Source organism: Rattus norvegicus, chromosome 1 (genome assembly GCF_021556685.1).
Source record: "Rattus norvegicus strain SHRSP/BbbUtx chromosome 1, alternate assembly SHRSP_T2T, whole genome shotgun sequence".
NCBI lineage: Eukaryota > Metazoa > Chordata > Mammalia > Rodentia > Muridae > Rattus > Rattus norvegicus.
Window position 1 is genome coordinate 180,308,696 of NC_141534.1, and position 20,361 is coordinate 180,329,056.

Here is a 20,361-nt window from a genome sequence, read left to right on the forward strand (position 1 = left end):
GATTTGCACATGAATTCGAGGCAGAGCCTGCAGCTAGCAGACAGCCTGGTGTGCGTGGGGGTGCTCGGCCCAAAATATCAGATGGATCGGAGTGTTGTTGTGGTGTATAGATTATAATGGGGATAAACTTAGCTTCAGCAGAGACTGATGTTCTCAATTCGGGTCGACACCACTTGTCAACTTAAAGACTTGGGAGAGTTCAGTTTTAAAAACTGTGCTCCCCTCTTTCCCTCTTACTTATTCAAGTGTTTGGTTCTTGGTTTGGGAAAAGGCAAATCCCAAGGACCTTACCATTGCCAGGCACAGACTTGCTTGCAGGCCCTTTCTTTGGAAGTGTTCCAGAGAACCGTGGAGTAGCCTGCTGTTGCTAACAGCGACAGCTATGATGACTGTCACTGCCACTGAGAGAAGGCCCAGAATTCTCCATCCTGCTCCGGCTGTGGCTGTCAGTGCTCTCTAAAGATGGGAACAGGACTTGGATTTGGGTTACAGGAGCCGAGCCTGCCTATTAATTAGCTGGTTGATGGAAAAGTTCTTTCTGATGAGTGGGTTCCCCCTCAAAAGTTGTTACTCTTTGCTGCTTCTGGTTTCTAAAAGCAGTGGGTGCTCCCTGCAAAAGCAAGGTTGGAATGTTGCATGCCTGGCTTTGAAACCCATCTCCATTGCTTACCGAATATGCACCCCTGAGCAGACGGGCACCCACCCTGAGCCTTGCTTTATCCCATTGTGCACAAAGACCAGTGTCATATCCTTGCATGGGGGCTCTCCCATCCCAGACCCTTGCAGAGGTCTGGTCACATGCTCATTTCTCTGTGGGTGACATATAGAGTACTCACTAAAGGCCGGCCATGTTGCCGTGGCTCTGCCAAAGGAACCAAGCAAAGCAAAGAGAGTGCCTCTGACCTAATGCTCAGGCGCTAAGAGCAAACACTAGTATGTACATGTTAACAGTTAATACATAGTAGAACCCTGTAAAATGTGACAGCGGTGGAAAGGACCACTGTCGATTCGAGGCCCCTCTGAAGAGGCTCAAAGCTTCGTGATGCCCTGCTTCCCAGCATTCCTGGATGCCCACTTTAAAAAACCTGTCCCTGTAACTACATTGGTCCGCACTACCAGTTTTGGGAGCTGGACCACATGCACACCACAGTTTTCTTTTGAGAGGTGCCAGCCAGCTCACTAAGGGGCTGCCATTCATGGAGGATCCTTCCCTTCTCCAGTAGGAACTGGGCCCCAGAGCTTCTCACTGGCCTCAGATGATGCCCTTTTGAGTCCACGCCCAAGTGAGCCCCCAGCGAGCAGGGAGCCTCCTGTTGGGAGGCAGATTGCTTCTATTCTAGCCTGAGCTCATTTTGCTCCAAACTGCTCGGAGCATCCTGGTTTCTAAGGAGCTGGAAGTAATCTCAGTGACACATGGTGCTCGCAGACTGCTTCTCAGGCAGTCCTTTAAGGGCTGTGCCGTCTGGTGAATGCCAGGAAGCACTGCTGTTTGAACCGCTGATCAGTAAGCCCAGTACCCCATACCCCATGCCGCTCTGCTTGGGGTGTGATGCGGACTTGTTGAAAGGACCATTTGAGCCTCTGCACTGGGCAGTGGTGCCCCCTGCTGTTCACGAAGCAGCTATGCAACAAGGCTGGCAGTATCTGACTCACCTGTCATGTTGACAGCTGACCTACTTTTGTTTGACCTTGATTTGTTGAACACAATTAGAAATGCCGCTGGGACTGCACTTCCACTGCCTGATTTTAAAAGTCTTCAGTGTGACAGCCCTTGGTCTTAAACGGACACCCAGCCTGGGCCAACAGATGGTTGGGTACCTAGTGAGTTTTGCAATCACCTTTGAATTGTAATTCTATCACAAGGAAAAGGCTTAATTCAGGAACACAGAACTGTTATTTGGGACTGGCTGTGAGGCCAGAGCAGCAGGCCTGGATTCCTTGCTACAGGGCAGCTTAATCAGGAAATGGCCTAGATGGCTGCCTTTCAAGTAGGTCCTTGCAGCAGCTTGGCAACAGACACAGGGTCATAATTGGAAGAATTTGGCTCTGAGTGTCTGTGGGTGTTTACGGTGCACTATAGGGCAGGGCTTCTCTTATTTATAGGATATTTAGAGCACCCAGCAGCAGAAGGCTGAAAAGCCACTAAATCTCAATTTATTTTTAACAAATTCTATCTTTCCCTTCATCCCAGAAGGAAGACTGAGTTATTAAAAAAAAAAAAAAAACAGGAAAAAAACACTGCAAAACACGCAGAATCTAATTATGGGGTTGCCAGCATCGGCCTGTAGCCACACTCGAAGGGCTTTGTAAATCAGCTGTCCATTGAGCCTGTGAACTTACATGACTTCAGTTCTTCATTTAGACAAGGAACGAAAGTATTGGCAAGTGAGGGCTGATCAGAAAAAAGTTCTGGTCTAAATCAGGAGACAGAAGGGATAAATATAGAGTGGTGTACTTCTGCGTCCTCAGAGGGAGATAAAATCATTCTTCATTGTCCCTTATACTTAGCTGTGTGCACACACAGATCCCAATATTCTAACTACCCATTCCAGGAGTTTGGCTCACTGCAACGGCAGATCTGTGCTGCCCAGAGGAGCCACTGCTGCTGTGCTGCCTTCTGGGTGAATGTTACCCCGTAGTCTCAGGAAGCCAGGAAGCTTGTGCAGTTTTGGCTGTGGTCTCGTAATGTGTTAGAGCTGGGAGGATCCACAGAGACCCTCGGGTTCAGTCAAATCATACTGTAAGTGGGATGCAGTTCCAGAGGGGATGCTGCCTAGGACCTTAAAGTAAGGCATGGCAGAAAGGGTACAGTGCCCTTCTTTGTGACACTCAGGACTGATGATTAAGCCGATTTGAGTTTTGCACCTCTGGGGGTCACAATCCTAGGAGACACAGACACTAAGGTAGTTGAACAGTCATGATGGGCGAGTAGAGTGAATTAAAAATGTACACAATTAGTCATGTTCGAGGGATGACAGGAGTAGGAATTCTGACGAAGGTGAATTCAGTTGCTCCTTGACGTCCCCTCCTGCAGAGAAGCTTTATGGACGCTGTAAAGTTTCCTCATGGGAGCCGGTGCTGCACATTTGCTGAACATGTGGAGGAGACACACATGGCGCAGATGTCGGTGGGCACAGTGGAGGTGGACCCCATCTTTAGAGGTGCCTGAGGGAATTTCACAGGGTTGTAGATGAGAACAACTAGGACCTGGGCCAGGGCCGGGCACCCTGGGTCCGATGGAATGCCCTTTTGTTAGACAGCTTGTGGGTAGCATGAGGACTATGTCCCCAGTCCTGCCAGCCCCACCCCAGAGAAAAGGATAATTCTTTCTGGTCACCAGTGCCAGTGAACTGGACTTGGTGTGTGGAACCCGTGTCTCTTTCTTGCCCTGGGCAGAGTGGGTCCCGAAGCTGAAAGGGGCAGGGACCTTCCAGGGACCTTTCCACAGGAGGTGACTGTTGGAGACACCAGTGGACAATGCCGGAGGCCAGTGGTTTAGAGGAGGGAGGCGGGCCACACAGGAGGAGGTAAAGGCCTAAGTGAAGCTGGTAGCAGTCAGCTGGGAGAAGAACAGTGAGGCGAGCAAGGAATGGCTCTGGGTGAATGTGGGGAATCATAACCAAAACTGTGGGACTTGGTTACAGTCAATGGAGTCAAAGACAGAGACATGGTAGGGCTTGAACTGCCCATGCCAGGACTTGGGCAGATCCAGCTGTGGCACATCCAGCAGCCTAGCTTACTGAGTACAGTCTCACTCAGTGGAATTTTAGCCAGCCTAGCCAGAGGTTCTCTTACCAGATGTTGCCGGAGGGCAAACAGAGAAACAGGGTCGTTTCTATGCCTTTTTTTCCTCTCTCCATGTCTGACACCCACAGCCACTCTCAAGTTCTCAGAGCTGAGACTATGTGAATGACCAGAAACAAGTACACAGGAAATACTTGGAAAATGGCCCATGAGCTATAGTTCAGGAAATATATTTTTTTCTTGAATTGTATTGTTTCAATACAAACAACATTTGTTGGCAAATAGTTCCTAGTTCTAAATTTATTTTTAGTTCTATAGTTTACAAAGGCAGTACTGCTCCCTGGGTACCCGATGTTGAAGGAGAACTCTCTTCCCGCCCCTCCCGCCTCTCGCTCCTGGTCTTTTCTCTGTCTTGGTAACTTGCATTGTGCATGTGGGCCCAGAAGGTACCCAACTGGGAAGACCCAGGCTGTGTGTGTGTGGTTGTGTGGTTGTGTGGTTGTGTGGTGAAAAGCAGAAGGTGAAGAGCTCTGGACCCTTTATGGAGGGGATGCCATAAGTGATGGCTTCCAGGGCCCGTCACGGCATATGCAGTGGGCTGGCCTGCTGCTTTGTACTTGAGCCCCCTCCACCGTCGGTCCAGCCGTAGAAAATGATGCTGACTTTAAATCCCCCAAAGTAGAAAGACAACAGAATAATGTCCTAGCCCAGTCCTCACTCTGATGCAGCCCCAGCACCCTAGTGGTTACTTAAGAAATGTGTTTGGTTCTTTGAACCATAGCTGGTCACCGTGCTGCCTCCATTACCACAGCTGATGCTGTGATTGCAGAAAGTAAAAGCCCCGAGGGCTGTGTGCACTGCCAGTCCAAAGTCCACCCTTCTTCCCCTAGCCACGCCCTTGGCTCTCAGTGCAGTTTATTGAAACAGTAGGTGCTTCAGTGGAAAGGGCATCCTAGGTCACTTTCTCTGGTGCAAGACTAAGGCAGGCCTGCCTGTGTGGCATATAAGCCATCTTCTGGCTCAGGCACCTAGCCACACTCCCTCTTCCGGACACCTCTGGCGTGTAGAGGTTTCTTCTTTCTTCTCACCTCCAATCTGTTTTGCCAGTGTTCCCTTGGTGACCTACTTTTGCCCCTTATAGCCACACAGAACAAAAATCTGTAGGCATGGCCAGGCTCCACCTCAGAAGCAGGAAAACATGGCTTAGGCTCACGCCCTTCTCCTCTCTATTCTTACGTCTCTCCCCAACCATTCCTTTATGAGTTGTTTTAAATCATGTGCATATGTGTGTATCTCTGTGTGGGTCTGAGCATATGAGAGCAGATGCCAGCAGCGGACAGAGGAGGGTATTGGATCCTCAGGAGCTGGAGTTAGAGGGAACTGCGGGTCACCCATTGTCAGTATTGGGAACCAAACCTGGGTCCTCTGCAAAACAGTAGTATGTACTCTTGACTGCTGAGGCATCTCTCCAATCCCTTTGGAAAAAAAATTATATACATATAAAGATGTGGGTGTGTGTGCGCGCACACACACACACACACACACACACACACACACGCACACACGTCTATAGGTGCAGGCCTCTAGCCATTCTTTGGGTGACTTGCAGTCAGTCTGATATTAACATTTGCCTTGTGCAGTCAATGTTCTAAGTGTCTTCCTCAGGTTCTTGTACTTGAGCACACACTGTTAGGAGCCTCATTTTACTAGGGAGGACCTGGAGGTTCACAGACAGGATCAGAGCTTATCCAGAGCCACATAACTAAGTGACGGAGTGGAGTTGGGCCCCTGGTAGTGACTTCTGAGCCTGTGCTATGAGCTCTGGTCCTCCAGTACCCACAGCCTTCTGTCTGTCGTGCTAAAAATAAGTCCATAATTAGCCTTGGGATGGCCTTGCTTAACTTCTTTTGACAGGAGCCAGAGTTGAGCCCTTTCCATGAAACCTCTTTAGAGCTTGTTTTGATAGAAAGGGCTGCAAGGGCCTCTGCTATCAGCAGCCATGGGGTTGTCCTCAGACTCACATCTCACGAGACTACTGAGGTGATGGGATTAGGTCAAGGTGACAGATGTGGGCTGTGTGGGATGTACAGCAGGCCCTTTTGTTAAAGTGCCTACTCATAGATTTAGTGTCTGACATCAGACAGCAGAGAACAGTGTCTACAAACCTCCAACACAGTGTTCTGTCTCACGGAGCAACCTGGCTGTGTCCAGGCAGGGGAATTTTATGGCCACCAACCCTCCTTAACTTGGGAGGCAGGTGTTAAATGTTTGCTCATCCACTCACTCAGGCTCTGTCGACAAGTAGGCCTGAAAGGACGGGGTGGACAGAGTGCTACCATGTTGACTGCATACAATGGAAAATGCCTGACACCGCGCCTTGTGGTTCTGGTTCTGAGAGTAAATATTTGCTTGGTGACTTCCTTCTTCCTCCACCAGCTCTTCCTCTTCCTTCTCCTCCTCTCCTCTCCCTCCTTCTCCTCCAATCCTGTCAGCTACTGGCTTTTCCATCTGGCTTTGGGTAAATACCTGAATTTCTAGGCCTTTCCTGTCAGTTGACAAAAAGAGGGCTGTGGTATGAAGCCCTGAGTGGGCTGCATGCCCCCTGGAGGGCATATGGGGAATGAGTGGGTGGTTTTGGAGGTGCTGTGAGCAGACACAGGTTCTGTGGGAAGGACGATCCTTCCAGAAGGCAGGATTGTCCATGCACACAGCCACCAAATGTGCAGAGGGCATTCCTGTCTGCGAACTGAGCCTGGGGCCCAACTTCATGTTACACAGAATCATGTTTTTCGTTTATACTGAATTTTCGAGAACACCATTGCCGAATGTGTGCATAGCGGTGGTTTATGAGAAGTCCCAGTGTCTCGTGCTGTGCATGGCAGTGTCTCCTGTGCACATGTGCTTACATGCTAACTTACACGTTTTGTTAGCCAACTTAATTCATTTTTCTTCATATTACAGGCAGGGAATATTACTGGCTGTAAATAAGTTTCTCCTGGTTATATTATTGGCAGATTTTGTTTCAAGAAAGTGAAAGACATGTGGGAAATATTTGTGTGAATATTGGGTGTGGCCAAACCTACCTAGCACTTGGAAGGCAAAGCAGGTCATCATGAATTCAAGGACACCCTGGGCTACATAGTAAGCCCCAATCAGTAAAAGTAAATAAACAAACAGAAGTACATGTGCATATGTGTGCATATTTCCACAATATACCATAGTTTATGAAGTAACTGAGGAAGCCTTAGGTCAGACTTGAAATAAAAAGAAATGTTCTTATTTCTCTGGGAAATGCCCTCTTACAAAGGACATGCAGGGGATTCCGAACACCTGCTGGTACCATTGTTTGTCAGAGAAGATATTCTGGTATTTTTTGACCTTCTACGATCCTACAGTCTCAGAGCCTTGAACAGCCCCAGCCTCATCTCTGGTCATCTCTGTCCCGTCTGTTTCACATCCCTGCCGTAACATCCACATGGAGGGTTGTTTTTTGTTTTTGTTTTTAACCTCCCAGAAAGGAAGATGCACCTGATCTCCTCTTTTCCTGGTTTGTTTGGATGGGCTTGTCCCCTTCCTGCCCTCACTCCTGCATAGACTCAGAGCTGTATGTAGGCCTGAGCAGGGGAAAGTGGGCTCCTGAGCGAGCCTACCCCAGCTCAGTGCTCACAGCTGACTCTTTTTTTTTTTTTTTTTTTTTTTTATTAACTTGAGTATTTCTTATATACATTTCAAGTGTTATTCCCTTTCCCGGTATCCGGGCAAACATCCCCCTCCCCCCTCCCCTTCCTTATGGGTGTTCCCCTCCCGCCCCTCCCCCCATTGCCGCCCTCCCCCCACCAGTCTAGTTCACTGGGGGTTCAGTCTTAGCAGGACCCAGGGCTTCTCCTCCCACTGGTGCTCTTACTAGGATATTCATTGCTACCTATGAGGTCAGAGTCCAGGGTCAGTCCATGTATAGTCTTTAGGTAGTGGCTTAGTCCCTGGAAGCTCTGGTTGCTTAGCATTGTTGTACATATGGGGTCTCGAGCCCCTTCAAGATCTTCCAGTTCTTTCTCTGATTCCTTCAACGGGGGTCCTATTCTCAGTTCAGTGGTTTGCTGCTGGCATTCGCCTCTGTATTTGCTGTATTCTGGCTGTGTCTCTCAGGAGCGATCTACATCCGGCTCCTGTCGGTCTGCACTTCTTTGCTTCATCCATCTTGTCTAATTGGGTTGCTGTATATGTATGGGCCACATGTGGGGCAGGCTCTGAATGGGTGTTCCTTCAGTCTCTGTTTTAATCTTTGCCGAGGACAGCTCTGGCCACAAAACCTGTGCTGTCAGGAAGCCTGAGGTCTCTAACATTTATTGCAATGATCTTTCTATAAGGCCTCCATCTGGTGGAGCTGGTCCTGAGGAATTTCTGTCCCTTGTTGCTCTATCTTACATTTTCCTTTTCACACTGAAGATAGTGGCAGGCTTGTCCTGATATGTCACAGGCAGGCATATTGTTCTGCCTTCTAGAGAAAGGTTCAAAGTAGACAGAAAACCAGAAGATGAAGCCACTACTCACTGTCCCAGCCCCAAAGACAATTCCTGTTAACACTTTACTAAATGTTACTAAATAATTCATGTTTAACACACACAGAGAGATGGAAAGTCAACTCTTCATAATAAAACAATCCACTCGTCTCACCAACTGGGTCACTATTCTGGTGATACTCATTGCTTCTTCTTTAGCTGTGTAGTGAAGTCAGGAATAGTGTGTTTTTAATCTTGTGTCCTTTTGAAACTTGACACCTATAGGAGTATTTCCCAAATTGTTACACTCTTAAGAATAATTTAAACAGTTGTAATATCTCATCTTAGATATACTCATAATTTCATTAAAAAAAAAATCGTACATGTGTATGTAGTACCCACAGAGGGCAGAAGAGGGCATCAGAGTTGTAAGCTCCCTGTCATGGGAGCCATCTTTGCAACCACATAACCCCAAGCCTAACTTCTCTCTTTATGGCTATTTAGATTTTTTTGATTATTTACTCTAAGGCTATAAGAAAATCCCTGTACATCCATTGATAGGTGTTCACTAAGTGAATACTGTGTGCCACGTGATCTCTTTAGAAAGAACAGCTAATAAACAAGAAATTCCTGAGCTGAGCTAGGTGTGGTAGGTGACACATGCCTTTCATCCCAGCACTTAGGAAGCAGGGGCAGGCTTATTTTTGTGAATCTGTAGCCAGTCTGGTACCAGGCTAGCCAGAACTACATAGTGAGATCTTGTCTGAAAAAAAAAGAAATTATTTGGGCAAACAGATGACATACCATTGCTTCTTCCTCTTCCTCCTCCTTCTTCTTCCTCCTCTTCTTCTTCCTCCTCCCCTTCCTCATCTTCCTTCTCCCCCCTTCCTCCTTCTTCTCCTCCTCCTCCTCCTCCTCTTCCACCACCACCACTACCACCACCACCCTCGTCCCATTTTTATTGTTTTTGAGATAGACTCTCTCTATGTTGCCCTGGCTATTCTGGAGGTCACTATGTAAATCAGGTCACTATGTAAATCAGGCTGACCACAAACTCACAGAGATCCACCTACCTCTGCTTCCCAGTGCTGGCATTAAAGGTGTGTGCTACCATACGTAGCTTGGGAAAGCCCTTTTTAAAGGTTGGCACATGCATATACGTAGTGTCAAATTTCTTTCAATTATCCACACCAATTTACACTCTGTCTGATGGTGGATTGACTTGCTTTTCAAAAAAATATTTATTTTTATATTATATGTACTGTTTCCGTGTAGGGCCATAGAAGTTGAAAAAGGGTTTGGATCCCTTGGAATCTGAGATAGACTGAGTAAGCTGCCAGGAACTGAACCCATATGCAACACCTGCTCTTCACTACCGGACCATCCCTTTACCATGTAGCCTCGGCTAATAAAAGCAGAGAAAGTGGCCTAGTGGTCGTAGCACATGCCTTTAATCCTAGCAGTAGGAAGGCAGAGGCAGGTGGACCTGTTGAGTTTGAGGCCAGCCTGGTCTACAGAGCGAGTTCTGGGACAGTCAGGGCTACACAGAGAAACTATGAAAAACAAAGACAGTGAGTGACCTCTCATTCACTTTGACCTGAGGGGGTTGGAGTTGTTTTCCTGTTTTTTTCTTTGTATTTTATCATCTGTAATTTCCTGTTCTGATCCTTTGCTTATTTTCCCATCCGAGTTTTTGCCTTTTTGAAGCTTTGTGGGAGACTTGAGAGTCTGTTTTACCTTTTTCTTTCACATTCCTAGCAGAGAGCAGAGGGTCTGTCAGTCCTGGGTGAGCAGGAGAGGGTGGCAGGCAGTTACTGAAAAGCCCAGCTTTGTGATCCTGTGTACAACATTCTCAGAAAAAATACTCTGGAACTACAACCCAGACAGAGCCTTAGACCCAGAATATTCTTTTTTCATGATCCACTCTCAGAAAAAACGAAACTAAAATTACAAGAGCTGTTTTTGTGTGGTTCCACCCCCACCCCCCATTTCTTTCAAAGAAAAGAAAGTGAAAGAAAGCAAGCTGCTACTGTTTCCTTTGGGAAACTCAGCAGGGTCAGGATTCATTCAGACCTACCTGTAGGTAGGGGAGACCCCTGGAGTCTTGTTTAGATTAAGTGGCCATGCACGCGTTGTGCTCACAGAGTAGGCAAGAGGCCAAGTGCATGTTGGAAAATTCCATTCATGTAGAGGCTAATCTGGTTAACCTTTGGTTAACTCTTCCCTCAGACAGGTCTGCTCCTTCCCCAGTGCCCTAGTTAATGCCTGGGTTTGGAAGCCTGGCACATGGGCAGAGGTGGGGGTGAGCCTGCCCTGCCCTCTTCTACCACTTGGGACAGAGCTCTCGCTCAGCGTGGATTTGCTGAGTCACCGAAGCAGCAGAGCCTGTGTGGTCCTGGCTGTGCTGCTCAGCATGTCTGGGCTCCTGCTCCCGGCTGGTCCCTTTTCATGCAGGTTGCACAACAGAGAGGTTGTTACCTCTCTGTTACAGTGTGGTCTTTCTAGGCTGTGTAGATAAATAGTGCTATCTCCAGGTCGTCTAAGGGCCCAGAGCTGGCCATGGCCTAGGCTTGTTGTTCCTGATGGGAGGTGGTGACCGTTCAGAATGGCGGGAGACTCGTGTCTTGTATTTCACCTCCACACAGCACTGTGCTCGCTTGGTACAGCCCAGACACATAGACTTCTAACGCTGATGAACCCAGTGGCTCCAATCCTGCGTGGTGGAAGACAAGTTCTCTCTTCCTCCAGCCTTCATGTAGGTGTGCTCTGGCAAGTGGAATTCAGGCTAGATTTGACCCCCAGGACCCCCCATGGCTGGAAGCCTCAGTATGGATTGAAGACTGAGCGTTTCCCTGTTCCATGTCTAGGTATTCAGGAAATAATACTTCTCGTTTCTCCAGAATACTCATAGAATGGAAGTCACAGCCCACTGTGTACTCAGCCCCTGGTCCTGGAACACCGTCTGTCAGCACCAGCATGGGAGTGCACTTAAGACCAGACTAGCCCCTCCCCCTACTACCTCTTTCTCAGACTCACCACCCGTTATACCTTAACACCCCCAAACAAAGCAAAATAAAACAATCAAAAAGAGTCCTTTCTAACTCACTGCTACAATCTAACTTAAAAATGTTAAGTGGGGTTGCTGGACATGGTGGCTCATACCTGCGATCCCAGCATTCGGGGGAATGGAGGCAGGAGGATTACCATAAGTTTGAGCCAGCCTGAGCTATAGAGTAAGTTCCAGGCCAGACTAAGGTGTAGAATGAGACCCTGTCACAACAAACCCCCACCTGGCCCCCAAACCTAAGTGGAACTACATGCTTCTCAGAGTCAAGCTTGGCTGTCTGCTCTCACCCTGATGATGCCCTAGCACTTGTGTCCCTTGGGCTGCTGTCCTCTCTCTATAATGCTCTAGCCACCCTCTCACCTCCTGCCTGCCTTGGCTCCCCAGAGTGTCTTGTGCATCTCCCCTTATGCCAACCCCCACCCCCAGCACATTTACCACAGCCCAACATCCAGTATAATTTGATTGGTCATTTCCTTTGCCTGCCATCCTGTCCCGGGCAGCATGTGTACCAAATGAGGACAAGGGGTGGTGTCCCCTGTCCACACCAGCACTGCTGTGAAGGACAGTTCCTGGCACTTGGATGCTTTCAGCAAATATTTGTTGAGAGTGGATCGTGGTCCAGCCTGCTAACAGAGTCTTCACTGTTACAGAGTCACCAAAGGGAAGTTTGGTGGCCACATGCAGTATGTATGGGGAAACTTGCTTCTTCTAACGAGCCTGTCACCATAGAAGTCACCTGGTTTATGCAGGTGCTCAGCAGTGTATAGGGTGGGTTGCTGGAAGGTTTCGGGGTGGTACTTGGGTGGGATATGAGGTACCTTGTATTTCCTGAGTATGGATTTGCTGCATCATCCAGAGCCCCCTCCCACTGTGGGGATCTAGCTCACCACGTGGCAGCCATTAGTCTCCTGGATTCTCTTTCTTTCCTTCCTCCCCTTCCTTCCTTCCTTCCTCCCTCCCTCCCTTCCTTCCTTCCTTCCTCCTTAATGGCCCCTGTTCTCGATGGAACCACTGTTCTTGCTGTCTGCAGCTCCTCTCCTTGAGCAACTACAGAATTCTGTTAGCCAGCATACGCTGATGAGCTTCCTGAGTTTTTTGGATCCTTCAGTGGTTTCTGTCCAGGCTTCAGACAAACTCAGGGGAGTCTGAAGTCTGCTTGTTTCTAGGCGTGGCCCGTGTCTGGAGTGCTGTTGTAAAGAGCCTGCTCCAGGTTCCCGTCTCCAGCCTTCCCACAGTTGCCCCCGCCTGTTCCTGCCTGGTTCTTGACATCTATGTCCCTAATCTCTTCTGCTTTAAGAGCCACATGTCCCTGTCTTTTCATCCTCACCCTGAAGTCTCCAATGTGGGTCTGCATTATGCCAGGTGCCCAGGCCTCTGCGCTCCTGTTTACTCAGCCCCAGCTCTTCCCTTCTGCTGAAGTAGGTAGCCAGCTGTGTCCATTGCTCTCCTTATGTTAAACCCAGCCAGCCACAGAGGGAGAGCATCCCTCAGAGGAGGAACCACACCCCTAGTGACCTCTCAGCTCTCAAGTGGCAGAAGTGAGATTTTAATATTCATATTTTTTTTGAGACAGGCTTTCTCTGTGTAGCCTTGGTTGACCTGGACTTTCTCTGCACTTGAACTCAGAGATCTTCCAGCCTCTGCCTCCTGATTGCTTGGCAGTCAGAGGTGAGGTGTGATTCAGAAGGCCCACACTTCTCACCATCCTGTCTTTCCTGTATCCACTCGCTCAGCATCTTTGACCCTGTACCCTTCCCTCCCTACAGTGGTCTAGTTCAGAAGGGGTCAGCTTCCTGTTCTCCCTCTTGGAATTAGAAGAGGATGCATGCTTTCTTTCTGCTGACCCAGGGGCTTCCTGCTTTGCAGTCCTCCCCAAGCCCCTTCTCAGCCTATCCCTGGAAGCCCAAGCCCCTCTCAGTCTGTCCCCGGAAGCACCCTTATGTACTTTGTGTGTGGTGGAAAGGAGCAGGTTATGCCAGGGAAGCCTGTTCTGCTGAATATCCCTCCTATGTGCCTCATGGGGCATGTGCCTTGTCCAAGTCTCAGTGTTTGATAGACCCCTCCCTGCCCAACTGCTGGTCAGTAGCCTCCAGTCTGATGCACAAAGGGCCGGCCTCAGGCTTGTCCACCTGCTCTCCCTCAGGTTAGCATCTCTCGTGTGCCACCCAATAACAACAGTGCATTCTTTTGTTTCCTTAGAACAAGATGCAGATGTTTTCCAGAATTTTCTTCAACCTCAGGCAGTAAGTTTTTTGTTTTTTTGTTTTGTTTTTGTTTTTTTTTTTTTTTTTGGAAGAGTCTTTTTCTCCTGGAGTCTTTAGAACCAGGTTCTCTTCCCTCTGCAGTGATCAAAAACAAAGCAGCAGGCAGACCACAGTAGAAAGAAAGCAGGGTCAGGTGGCAGGTCTTCGAACACAGCTCATGTTCCCTCCATGGTACCATGGCCTCCTGCCCTGTGCCTCGTTTGAACAGAGGCATGGTGAGGCTGGGTTAGGGTAGCTTCTTCCCAGAAAGGAGTCAATAAGGATGGAGGGGTGCGGCTGACAGAGACACATGGGTACCTCCTCACACTAGGCTCTGGGATGTGGAGAACAGGCACCAAGGAGCTCCATTTTCTCCTCCTCGTGCCACCGTTATTCTCCAGGGAGCACAGGCTGACGCTGGGGTCCAGGCTGGTAGAAAAGGCTGTGGTCTGGGCAGAGTCCTGGTTCCAGATGCTCGGGAAGTAGGCTGAGTGTAAGAATACCCAGAGGCCACGGATCTTAACCTGCCAGAGTGGGAGGCCAGAGTCCTCTCACGTGAACGAATGGGACTGGAACTTTAGAGTCCGGGGGATAACAGAACAGCCACAAGGCTGACAGGTAGCATTTTCTGGGAGGGGACTCCAATCCTAGTGGTTTACAGCAGTTTCTTTCAGTGTGTACTGTCAAGTCCTTGGCTATCTTAAAAAACAAACAAACAAAAAACTTGGGTTTGTGGGGCATCGGGTGCTGCCTTTAATCCCAGCACTCAGGAAGCAGAGGCAGGCAGATCTTTCTGAGTTCAGGGCCAGCCTAGACTACAAATTAAGTCCAAGACAGCCATGGGCTCTGCTGCACAGAGAAACCCTGTCTCACTAACAGCAATGGCAATGACAGAACCAGGAAGAAAGCAGTTTGTGGATGCACATATCTGGAGTAGTAGAAACTCTGCTGTCCCTGGACTTCACATTCTGGAGGGGAACACTTTCAAGAGGGGGTACCTTAAAGGTCCAAGAATCCTATCAACATCCCACAGAATGGATGCTCTGTGTGTGGCAGACCTTTCAGCAGGGCTGTTTTGGAGATGTTTGTGTGCACTTTCATTTTTAAAATGTGTGTGTGTGTGTGTATGTGTGTGTGTGTGTGTGTGTGCATGTGGAAATAAGAGATTGGTACGTAGATATCTTCCTTGACTGCTTTTCACCTTAATTTTTGAGGCGGGATCTATCTTGTCATCAACCTGGAGTTCACTGATTGGCTAGACTGACTGACTGACTGGTCAGCAAGCCCTCAGGGTCTGCCTGTCCTCACCCAGCCCTCACTACCACTGTGTGGCTACGTTTGACCTTTTACACAGGCGCTGGAGATCCAATCTTGGGGCCCTGGTGCTTGTGCAGTTTACACTTGACTGACCGAGCCGTCTCTGCACCCGACTGGAGTTTCCTTGTTTAGTACCCAGTTCTTCTTCCACAGACAGGACTGACTATTGGTAAAACCCTAGCCTTTGTCCAGTTGGAGGGAGGACCCTCCAACTTAGCTTCCTCTGTAACATTGGGGCAGGACATTAGCTTTCATGACGACCATGGAGGAAGTAATAAATAGCTCACACAAAGGGCTAGTTACCTGGCAGGTGCCCTGCTAAGCACCTTATACACTCACTGAAGAGGCAGGGACTGCTGGCACGCACATCAGGAGGCCATGTGCCCAGCGTTCTGTTGCTGGTGTGTGTTGAACCCATGGCTCAAATGCCTGATGGCCTTGTGTTTTGGAACCTGACGACTACCATCTCCCATCTGAAGATGTACTTTAAGTCCCGCTTTTATAGAGCCCCTAAAACAAGAAGGCAGTGCCCTTCTGGATGGCTTATGGATACTTAAAGGGGAACTGGTGTTCCTAAGACTCCGATCACTCTGGTCCCTTTTCTCATACCAAGGAATGCTCACCTCTATGGCTGCTTGTCCACTCAGTTACTCATGTGACAGTCTGCTTCACTTTCATCCTGGGCTGCTTGAGTTTGGGCAGCTGCTCAGCTGTCTGTCGGCTTCAGGTAGCTCCCCACAGCCAGGCTATGGAAAGCTGTGTATCCACAACCAAGGCCAGGAGTTCTTTCCAAATGCCTAGTGGTGGGATGAGGTGGGGTAAGGGTGGGTGGGATGGGTGGTGGGGGTTGGGGGTGAGGTGGGATAGGGTAGGGTGGGGTGGTTAGGGGGCTGGGGAGTGGGATGGGGTATGTGGGCTGGTAAGTGGGGGGTAGGGAATCATAGCGTCTCATTTTACTTATCAGAGAGAAATAAGGCAACATCTTTAGGTATATCCATTGGAGCATGCCTTACAGGGTAAAAAATAGACCAGACTGTTCTGTGAGACCAGTCTAGCCTGTGGCCTCTTCCTAGAGCCCTGGCATTCTGGATTAGCCCTCAACACCATCCAAAAGTGGAATTCTGTGAACTTTCCTCCTTCCAATGTATCAGAGGACTTTTTGACAAAGGGAGGCCTTGTCTTTCTTCACACAGAACCCTGTATTCACAAGTCCAGCCCCATAGCTCCAAGTATGATCTCATTTATGTTCAACCTCTGGGTTTCTGACCACTTTGTGCTACTGGTAGGACTGGGCATACAAGTGCGAAAAAAACGATCTGTCCCAGGACCTGCAGAGCCGATGCTTTTCAGAGAAAAGTACTCTGTACTCCTTAACATTCACCCGGTCAACACCTGTAACACCTAGTCCTAGCCCCACCCTTTCACCTTCCATAACCTGCCACACCCCACACACCAATAAACTAATTATTTTCTCTTCCAGTCTTCACATGAGGAATTAAGACACTGCACTGCCACCTGCTGGAACTTTGTTGTAATGGCACCTAAGTGCACCAGCCCTTCCTGTAGTTGGGTATTGTGCAGCTAGGCAGCTGTGGCATTGGCTTGCTGTCGTGCATTTATTTAAACACCCCATCTTTCCAACTTCACCGAAAGTGTCTTGAATGTAATGACTTTAGATTTCCATTGTGTCTGTATTGGCCTGGCTTCTGCCAGAGGCGACAGAACAGCTGGTTGAGTAACCCTAGTAGAAATGTCGGTTAGCTTAGGTTCAGGGCGTTAGCTTCAGTTGGTGAGTGTTCTCTGAACTTAGGGGTTGCCAAGCAAGGTTTCTGAATTCTCCAGAGCCTGTCAGTGCCAGACACTGGGGGTGGGGCACACGATGAGGGACTGACAGGGGAATAGACTCCATCATCAGCCTCTGGCCTCTGTTCAAAGCCCCCGTCCTCTGAACACATCCGAGCAACTGAGCAAGAACCAAGGCAGACAGAGCTCAGGGAGTAGAGAGTAGGCTCTGCAGCTATGGAGGGAACACTACCCTCCAGAACATGTTATCCCTGAGGTAGGCTCCTTGTAGTATAGGCATGCAGAGGTAACAGTGTGAGTGAGGCCCTTCTCAGGAGCTCCAGGCTGTATGGACGGGGTAATCACGGCTCTCATCCTACCCTGTTATTAGACCACACCATCAAAAGTTGCTTCATACATCTCTTATCAGTCACTCTGTGGGTGATGTGGGTGACACTGAGGGAGAAGAGGAAGTTGGGCCGTCACTGGGCTCTATTTAAAGAGAGATGCCTCTTTTACAAAGCCTGTTTCCTCAGAAGCACTGGGCATCCTACCTCACTGCAGCCTGGTCTCAGAAGATGCTCCTCCATGCCTGGTTTGTCCTGATGAGCTAGTTCATAGACTTCCGGTGTCATCCACCAAAGGCTCTTTCCCTGTTTGCCCTGGCTGTCAGAGCAAGCTCAGAGAGAACGTGTTTGCTCTTTTCCGATGGCTTTTCTGAACCAAGGTTGCTCCGGTGTAAGCTCCCTCCATTCCTTCCCCAGGACTGCTTGTTTCAATGGTTGCTTTGTCTTTGAATTTTGCTTCTGGGGATGGGTTTAGCAGGACCAGCAAGCAGAAAAGCCTGATACCTACCTTGGCTTTCAGTACCCACTTTCCGGCTATATTTACTGAACAAGGTAACCTGCCTATCAGTTCTTTATTCTTTCCTTGGAGAGTTGGGTCATGACCACAGTGAATGAGTCATTTGTTGCAAAGGTCAGTCTTGTCCAGGCCTGGCTGCCCTGTGGCTCTAAGACCTTAGTAGCTACATGCAGCTGCACTTACAATGGGATCAACTCTGATGGATTTTCTGGGGCAGAAGGGTCTGCTGGGATGCAGACCTTTGCGTACTCAGATGGAAAGCTCCAAGACAAACAGATGGATTGGTCATTCTAGTTAGCACTCTACCTTCTGTCTCCCTACACGGCCCCGCCCACATTCCCTGCTGCCTCCTGTTGCTATGGCTGGTGTCCTGATAGGCTGCAGCTCTGATCACTCTTGCTGCTGCTTCTGCTTCTGTTGACTGTGGAAATTGAGGCGCTGCCTTGCTTGCAGCTGGCAATGCAGTCAGCTCCGGTGCTGCTTTTGCAGCTTGGCCTGCTGACTACTCAGCTCTGTGACTCTCACTCACCTGCCAGATAAGCCACTCCACTGCGCTTTGGTTTGGGTGTGCCAGCTTCCGTTCTGCTGCCTTTGCTGTCGCCATCACTCCACTGTCATTGCTGCTGCTTGTGGTACCAACTCAGTCACTCAACTAAAAGCAGGTAGGAACCGACCATTGAAGAGAAGCTTTGTAGCAGGCCTAATGTGGTAACACCAAGAGAGAGAGTGCAGGGTGCTAGGTGCAGTCAGTCTCTCAGCTCCCTCACAGGTAAGTCAGTCTTATGTGGCTGGAGAAGGGTGTGTGTACCAATCACAGTAAACTCTACATTCCAGAGAAAGCTCCTGTTTGCATGAGTCACAGTGCTTTACTCAATTTGGCCACCACAGAAGTGCTCCTTCCTAGGCTTAGACAGAAATGGCTGTAGGTTCATGGAGAGGTCACAGAGGCTAGTAGTAGCAAAACGTCTGCTACAAAGTGTTTGGAACTGTCCGGGCTGGAGCTGTGCCTTCAGAATGCAGAGCAATTAACCTAGACCATGATGCAGTTTCCTCAAAGCATCCAGGGACTGTTCCAAAGTACCATTGCTGGCACACAGCCATCCGGCATGCTGTTCGACCATATTTGCTGCCCATTTGCTCAGGGTAGCCAGGGAAGCTCGAGAACATCTAAAAGCTGTCAATTAGGGAGCTTTGCCCAGTGTCCCACATTCTTTGCTTATTTACAGGAAAATGAACCCCATGAGTGCTGACAGTAAGAATATATCTCTAACATAGAAGTTGGTGCCCTCACCCCCACCACCCAGTGCTTGGGCATGCTAGCCAAGTGTACTACTGAACTGTTTCTATATCCCCATTACTAGTGGTTTTTAAAAGTGATTTGATCCCAGAGAGAGAGGTCAGACATCTTCCTCTGTCTCATTAGCATGAGGCACCTGTTAGAACATAAATCTTATCTGCAGGTGGGCTTCTGGGGTCCTGGGCAAGGATGGGAATGAAGGAACATGGACCTGTGGTCTGGATTGAGGGCTTGTGTGTGGCTGTCACTCCTGCAGGTGGTAGGATGGGCAGTTGGAGTTAAGCATTGTCTTGCCTGGCTCAGAGAAGCACTAAGTCTCCTTTAGGCGCCCACTAGTGGCCAACACTATTGCCTTGTCCTTCTTGGCTCCTGTAACCGTTTGCAAGGGCAGCCTGGGCTGTGATGATTCCTTCCACCTTCTGCTTCTTTAGATGGAGCTTGGAGGTCCCTGTGCTCTGAGGGAAGGAGCAGGAGAGACCTGGTGTTCTTTTCAGGCCCACTGTACCGGCTTCCCCACACCTGCTTTCTCTGACTCTTCAGTGAGACCCTCTCTACCTTTACGACTTTCTAGCTCAGAAGTGGGTGTACATGTGGCCCTGGACTGCAAGACACAGGTCAGGCTCCAAGAGTGACCTTCGTGTGCCATTTGCCTGCTTGTGTGCCAAGGGCAGGTCCTTTGAGCCCTCGGCCAGCAAAGGTCCCTTGAACAGGCACCTAAGGTCTCTTGGCTCTTGCCTCAAGCCCCTTTCAGAAGAAAGTAACGCAGAAAGCTGAGGCGTTGTTGTTTTTCTCCCTGTCCTCCCCCTTACACCTTCAATTGTTGTTCTTCTAAGAACACCTTCTTAGAAAGAAAAGTCTTCCAAAAATAATGTTGTTACATCTGCCTCGGCCTCCTCACCTTGTTGAACATGTGAGAAACACCTTCACAGTTCTGTTTTGTGTAGGTAATGGCGACAGACAGTTAGCAGTTATTGTTTATGATTTCTATGAAGTAAAATTTAATATCACAAAAGTCCATCGATGTGAGGTGTTTCCTGTGGACCAAGGATCTATAATCTTTCGAAATCTTGTTGATCAGGGACAGAAGGGAGAAAGGACCCGGGTTTGTCTGGTCATGGGCCACTAGCAGTGAGGCACGGAACAGTTACAACTGCTCATAATCGAGGCACCATTGGCAGGGTTCTAGCGGATCAAGGAAGACAGGTGGCCGAAATAGCATAGGCCTTACCAGGGAACAGAGTGGGTTCAACATTAGGGACCCCACCACCACCACCCAGCTCCTGGATTCCCCGATGTTTCCTCTTGGCCTGGGCCCTGGGCAGTGTGTAGCAAGGATGGGCTGGTACTGAGTGAGGCCCATCCTGCTAAGGAGTTTGGAATTTTTCTGGCTTAAGAAAAAAATGAAGCTTCCAGTGCAGTAAGTGAGTAGGGTGTTCTCTCATTGGCCATAGTGGGAAGGGGGTGGATCTGGAGAGGGCCTGACTAAGCATGGGCAGGGCATGCTGGGAAGTAGCTAGATCCACCCCTCAGAGGAGCTTTGGGGCTGTG

At 49.1% G+C, this 20,361-nt stretch overlaps 1 protein-coding gene and 1 long non-coding RNA gene across 20 annotated transcripts in view; one reads left to right on the forward strand and one right to left on the reverse strand.

Annotated features, from left to right (window-relative positions):
* Positions 1 to 20,361, forward strand: part of Bmal1 (basic helix-loop-helix ARNT like 1) — a 98,861-nt gene that overhangs the window by 41,035 nt on the left and 37,465 nt on the right. For 7 of the 19 annotated variants that reach the window (XM_087551769.1, XM_087551742.1, XM_087551753.1 and 4 more), the window contains one exon: positions 13,510 to 13,553. The exons of the other annotated variants lie outside the window; for them this stretch is intronic. The gene's annotated coding sequence lies outside the window, so the exon portion shown is untranslated. The remainder of the gene's footprint in view (positions 1 to 13,509; positions 13,554 to 20,361) is intronic. 19 annotated transcript variants of the gene reach the window in all.
* On the reverse strand, positions 13,504 to 18,302 carry LOC147996935 (uncharacterized). The gene is made up of 3 exons (XR_015652364.1): positions 18,046 to 18,302; positions 15,494 to 15,667; positions 13,504 to 14,252 (listed from the first exon to the last, which is right to left on the reverse strand). It is a non-coding gene; the product is annotated as an uncharacterized LOC147996935 (long non-coding RNA).